Below are 7364 nucleotides of genomic sequence, written 5' to 3' on the forward strand. Positions count from 1 at the left end.
AGTCTGAACAGAAAATGTGATAAAGGAAGCAGATTAGAACTACAGACATATGTAAGTGTTTTTACTCCTATTAGACCATATTGTAATTGTTTTTATTATTTGGATTGCTTTGATCTGTAAATTGAAGAAATATAGTACACATTTGCTGCATTTTAGAGAAATTAAGGCTATAATCACGGACATGAATTTTGGTTTTAGAGTAAAGTAATTACTGAACAGCTCATAGTAAAGATGGTGATAACGCTGACGCTAAAACTAAATTTCCTACATGCTAAGGTACCTCAGGATAAAACAATTTTAATGGTTATTCTATTTATTATTATATTATCATTATTATGTCATTTATTTTATTTCATTGATCTTTCATATCCAATTCTGTATTTCCCTTTAAAAAGTAGCATACCTAAATTTTTTTTCATGACTTTATACCAAATGTTACATGTAAAATTGGGCAAATTAATTTTATAAAAAAATTCAGATTAAATCTCAGATTTTGATAGTTAATTATGATTGATCTCTGTTTGAACTACATATTGAAACTTTTAATACTGTGGATCTCACATAGAAATTAAATCCATGCTGAAAATGTGAATCAAATTTCCTTTTTTGTGACTCAGATGAAGTGGGATATAAATCTCATCTGATGTTGGCTTCTTGGTTGAATGTTCAGATGAGTGATGTAGGTCTGAAACCATGACTTACTAGAGCTCAGAGACAGCTTAGGGTATTAATTTCATCATAATCAATGTTTAACACCGTTAGGCATTAAGAAATATGCAGGAGTGCATGTACAAAATGACTCGCTGACATCCAGTGAGCACCAGTGAATGCAACAGCATTTACACATTTCAGGACTTCATGTTTAGTGACTTTCACTGTGAGAGAAACAGTTCAGGTAACACTAAAGCTCAGGGATAACCATGTAGCCATGAAAGTTGGTGTACTGTATGAACAATGTGTTGTTTACAGCTCCATTATCCTCTTATAAAACTGTTCACACGGCAACAATATACAAATATGAATGCTTCTAGCAATGACAGGAGTAACAACCAGAGCTGGTGGACAGCACAAGAGTTACTCTTGCATGAAATAATGTTATAATCCTGTTACTCCATCTGTCTCCTCAGCGCTGGGATCTATATAAACAGTGTGTGATCAGCAGTGAGTGTCTCAGATTAGATCAAACCATCAGAGTCAGCTCTGATAAATATCTGAGGTCTTTGACTGGCCACAAGATGGCGGTGTTAGCACGGAGACTGAATGAGAATGAGTTTAACCCAAATCTGCTTCATCATCATGACTGTCATCAAGGCTGTGTCTGTCCTACTATTCCCAAGCCAAGGCCTCAGTGTGAAATGGTATTCAATAACAAAAGACGGTCATTCTAGGGACTAGATTTTCAGTAAATTAAATATTATTAACCTGCTGCCAACCATCTAAAAATACAAGATGCTTACCATAAGCACAGTTTAACAGCACTGTTTTCTCTATTATAAATGGTGGTTCTCAATCTGTGGGTCAGGACCAAAAGTGGGTCATGAAGCTGTTTTCAGTGGGTTTAAAATGCCTGCCTTTAAAAAAGAAGCTTTGGAAAAGTCTAGCCCTATGTGGATACACAGTTAAATATTTTAAATTTACTGTTTTCCCATGATGAGTTCATTTTTGTTGTTTTCTAGAGATCTTGACTTATTTCTCTTATAATCTTGGGATTATTAAAATGGTGCTATTTTCTCTCTATCACTTAAAAAGTCACATATCACCATGGGATGCAGAGCAAACACAAATGTAAGGATGCATGTCTGCCTGAGGCTGTCGCAACCGTGCACACGTTGGAAATGTTTGTTTCTTTGTTTTACTGCATGTGTGTTTCATTCAACATTTCTTACAACATAGTTTGATGGTGGAAGATTTAAAAAGTTGGGTGGTGGTGTCTCATCACGGAGAATATGGAGTTTAAAACATGCAGTTAATCCAACAAACAGAAGTGTCTTCTAAAAAGGCGCTTTTAGAGTGCATTAATTAAGATGACCAGCAGGGGACAGCCTCTACATTTAAAACAGAGAAGTCCCATTTCATTGGTCTATATGAGGATTTCTTATCCTATCAGATCCAGTTATCCTGTTTTCTACTGACACAGAGAGAGGGTGGACAGAGGCCTTCCAACAAGAAAAGAATGAATGAGTATAAATATGTTAATATATCAATTTAAATAACCTAGTAATTCAAAAATGTATTTTTGTACTTATATTTTTTTCATTAAAGACCTGTTGGAATGAGGTTGCAGCAGTATTAGTAATTTAAATGCAATTTTTTCAGCCTATTTATTTTAATATAATGTAATTTTTAAAACGTCTGTTGTATGTCCGCTTTAATTACCGTACTGAAAATGTACTGAACCCTGACTTCGAAACCGAGGAATGTACCAAACCAAAGTTTTTCTGTACCGTTACACTCCTAAAAACTAGTTAAATGTTAAATAGAAACAGGGCCATTTAATGAGGTTTATGCCGAAATCAAAGTCACACGACTATTCCTGAATACACAGCTGTGTTTAACTACCAGGTACAGGGGGTCCTGGTCTCTGGCTCCTTCAGGTACAGGGGGGTCCTGGTCTCTGGCTCCTTCAGGTACAGGGGGGTCCTGGTCTCTGGCTCCTTCAGGTACAGGGGGGTCCTGGTCTCTGGCTCCTTCAGGTACAGGATGCAGCAGTCATTCCAGGTGTAGAGGACTGTAGTGCCAGTTTGACTGGGGCGTTCTGTGTTCCAGCTGCTTGGATGTGTATAATCATGGTCATGTCCTGGGTTTGAACAGAGCCGTGCCTGCAGCACTGGTTCGTCTGCACAGATGTGAATGCTGCTGAGGTTCTCTCCATGCTGTTAAAGTTGGTCTGTTTTAGCTCATATAGCCAGACTAGTATAAAAATGAAGCTATTTGGACTCACTGGGAGGTTTGTGGCTCTCTGCTGCTCCAGTCATCCAGGTGTGTTTCCCTCTTCCCTCTCTCTCTCATGTATTGATCTGAAGTGTTTGATGAATAGACTCGGCTTCACTCCTTCGCTGCCTCCTCTTCCAGCCCTTTGCAGCTAAAGTAGCACGTTTGTGTGTCGGTGAAGTGTGACTCTGACACACTGACACACAAGACTGTCCTGGGCATCAGAAACCAAACAGACTGCACTTTTGTAAGCGTGTCCTCACAGAGCATTATAACACATCTGGAGGCAAATAAAGAGGTTTGAGTTGCCACTTTCCCCCCATTTTTCTTCATACAGATCCTTTAAAGAGCAGAGATATTCTATTTAGCATGTAAATCTTGTGCAGTACAGGTCAGACTGAAATGACATCTCAATGACTAGTGACGAGTTGTTGCACCAGTTCCAGGGGACTATATTCTACAATCAGGAGGGTCCCGTTTGACAGACATTTTTTTCTTTTTTCCTTTTTTCATTGTTATTTCACAGATGTGAAAAAAGGTCAAATGATGATGGTCTGAATCTCTATAAAGGTCCAGAGTTCCCATTACTATGAGTGAGGTTGGATGGGCCTAAAGAGGCCACACTCTGCTGACTGGTGGACCAGCCTTCTGCAGATTAAATCAGTTTAATGGGAGTATGTGTGTGTCTCTGAAACAAGTCCAAAAAAAGGCGTCCTAGACGTCCTCTGCATGCAGTCGGAGCTATCAGACATCAAACCGTTTTCAGTATGCATTAGTGTGCATCCATATCCAGCAGTAAGGATCACCTCTTGCTATCTGAATGCCAAAAACAGATCCCCAAAGACACTAACCCTCATTTCCTTTAAAAACTGTCTAATACACACAGATTTATATCCTAAATGACTCCTAAAACTCACTCTATCTTTCAGGAAATCTTCAAAAAGTGGGATAGAAAACACATCAATTCTCTCCCTCTCAGTCTGTCAGAGACGATGAGGCCTCCTCCTCTCCTCCTTTCCCTCTCCAGAAACACTCCGCTGAACCGTCAACAGTGTTGGATTTCAAAGGGGCGCGGGGCTAATGCTCCAGGATGAGGCTGATTGAGTCAATTTGTCGACATGATGGACGTTTTGTGGCTTCGGCTGCTGACTGCAGGCTACAGAGCTGACTCTGGCCTTTCAGGTATTTTTGAAAGAGTGAGAGACGTTTGACTGCTCAGAGTGATGGAGAGGAATGACGTTTAACATCAGAGTTTGAATAAGGGTTGTAGATTTTGTTTTAGATAAGTCTGTGCTGCTACATGTCAGACAAGACGTAAACTTCAGCTTTGAGACAAAGTTTTTTTCCCTGGGCTGTTTGCACACAATAACACTGACATTCAGGATCAATCATTCCCGCTGCACCTGAAATAACTCTCAGAAACTATACTGGTTACTTAAACCAGGACATCACTGATGTTTATTCCAGTTGGTCCCAGGACTCCTCACTGGCTGGACCCTCATCCTGGCTGGATCTCTCTGTGCATTGTGCCTACATAAAGATTTTCTTTACAGTTACTTTACTGCTATATGGAGTTTACAGCCTAAACAGCACTGCTACATTCTTCAAACATGCAAGCTGCAGACGGCAACAGCACCTTCTCCTGCCCTATCACATGGAGCTGGACCCTACTGAAGAAGACACGGTTCTCCATGGAGCTGGACCCTACCGAAGAAGACACGGTTCTCCATGGACCTAGACCCTACTGAAGAAGACACAGTTCTCCATGGACCTAGACCCTACCGAAGAAGACACGGTTCTCCATGGACCTAGACCCTACCGAAGAAGACACGGTTCTCCATGGAGCTGGACCCTACTGAAGAAGACACAGTTCTCCATGGACCTAGACCCTACTGAAGAAGACACGGTTCTCCATGGAGCTGGACCCTACTGAAGAAGACACGGTTCTCCATGGAGCTGGACCCTACTGAAGAAGACACGGTTCTCCATGGAGCTGGACCCTACTGAAGAAGACACGGTTCTCCATGGACCTAGACCCTACTGAAGAAGACACAGTTCTCCATGGACCTAGACCCTACCGAAGAAGACACAGTTCTCCATGGACCTAGACCCTACCGAAGAAGACACGGTTCTCCATGGACCTAGACCCTACTGAAGAAGACACAGTTCTCCATGGACCTAGACCCTACCGAAGAAGACACGGTTCTCCATGGAGCTGGACCCTACTGAAGAAGACACAGTTCTCCATGGACCTAGACCCTACCGAAGAAGACACGGTTCTCCATGGACCTAGACCCTACCGAAGAAGACACGGTTCTCCATGGAGCTGGACCCTACTGAAGAAGACACAGTTCTCCATGGACCTAGACCCTACTGAAGAAGACACGGTTCTCCATGGAGCTGGACCCTACTGAAGAAGACACGGTTCTCCATGGAGCTGGACCCTACTGAAGAAGACACGGTTCTCCATGGAGCTGGACCCTACTGAAGAAGACACGGTTCTCCATGGAGACCATGTTGCTCATGTAAAAGAACAGCCAAAAAGCACAGCAGTAACGTAACATAGCGTGGCGTAGTGTAGCGTAGCGTAGCATAGGGAAGCATAGCATAGCGTAGTGTAGCGTAGTGTAGCATAGCATAGTGTAGCATAGCATAGCATGGAACGCAGTGTATCTTAACGTTACGTAAGGTGACGTTGTGTGTTGATGTGTAACGTACAGTGACTACATGTAACGTAGTGTAGCATAGCGTAACCTAAGGTGACATAATGTGATGAAATTTTACATAATGAAACATAATGTAATGTGAAGACATGTAACGTACATAACGTACATTCGTATGCTATCATATCATTTGCATCGTATCATAACACAATGCAACATATCATATTGTATGCATCGTATCATTATGCAACATCAAACTGTATCAGATCATATCATTTGTATCATTTCAAACTGTATTTGATTGATTTGCATCATATCATAATGTATCACATTTGTATTGTATTGTAACATAACGTATCACAGCATACCCTATCATAACATAACGTATCATAATGTAATGTAGCATAACATTACTTAGCATAAGGTAACGTTGCATATCAGAGTGTCCATCCATCCATCTTCTTCCGTTTGTCCGAGGTCGGGTCACAGGGGCAGCAGCCTAAGCAGGGAAGCCCAGACTTCCCTCTCTCCGGCCACTTCGTCCAGCTCTTCCCAGGGGATCCCGAGGCATTCCCAGGCCAGCCGTGCGACATAGTCTCTCCAGCGTGTCCTGGGTCTTCCCCGGGGCCTCCTCCCAGTGGGACTTGCCCGGAACACTTCACCAGGGAGGCGTCCAGGAGGCATCCGGACCAGATGCCCGAGCCGCCTCATCTGACTCCTCTCAACACGGAGGAGCAGTGGCTCTACTCCAAGTCTCTCCCGAATGGCCGAGCTTCTCACCCTATCTCTAAGGGAGAGCCCAGACACCCTGCGGAGGAAACTCATTTCAGCCGCCTGTATCCGCGATCTCGTTCTTTCAGTCACTACCCACAGCTCATGACCATAGGTGAGGGTGGGAACGTAGATCAACTGGTAAATCAAGAGCTTCGCCTTTTGACTCAGCTCTTTCTTCACCATGACAGACCGGTGCAGAGACCGCATCACTGCTGACACTGCACCGATCCGCCTGTCGATCTCCCGCTCCATTCTTCCCTCACTCATGAACAAGACCCCAAGATACTTGAACTCCTCCACTTGGGGCAGGATCTCATTCCCAACCTGGAGAGGGCATTCCACCCTTTTCCGACAGAGGACCATGGTCTCAGATTTGGAGGTGCTGATTCTCATCCCAGCCGCTTCACACTCGGTCACAAACCGTTCCAGAGAGAGCTGGAGGTCCCGGTCTGATGAAGCCAACAGAACCACATCATCTGCGAAAAGCAGAGACCTAATCCTGTGGCCACCAAACCGGACGCCCTCAACACCCTGGCTGCGCCTAGAAATTCTGTCCATGAAAGTTATGAACAGAACCGGTGATAAAGGGCAGCCCTGGCGGAGTCCAACCTGCACCGGGAACGAGTCCGACTTACTTCCGGCAATGCGGGCCAAGCTCTGGCACCAGTTGTACAGGGACTGAACCGCCCTTATCAGGGGGTCTGGCACCCCATACTCCCAGAGCACCCTCCACAGGATTCCCCGCGGGACACGGTCGAATGCCTTCTCCAGATCCACAAAACACATGTAGACTGGTTGGGCAAATGCCCATGAACCCTCCAGGACCCTACCGAGAGTGTAGAGCTGGTCCACTGTTCCACAGCCAGGATGAAAACCACATTGCTCCTCCTGAATCTGGGGATCGACTATCCGACGGACCCTCCTCTCCAGGACCCCCGAATAGACCTTACCGGGGAGGCTGAGAAGTGTGATCCCCTATAATTGGAACACACCCTC

The sequence above is a fragment of the Cheilinus undulatus genome, linkage group 4 (genome assembly GCF_018320785.1).
Source record: "Cheilinus undulatus linkage group 4, ASM1832078v1, whole genome shotgun sequence".
NCBI classification, from domain to species: Eukaryota; Metazoa; Chordata; class Actinopteri; order Labriformes; family Labridae; genus Cheilinus; species Cheilinus undulatus.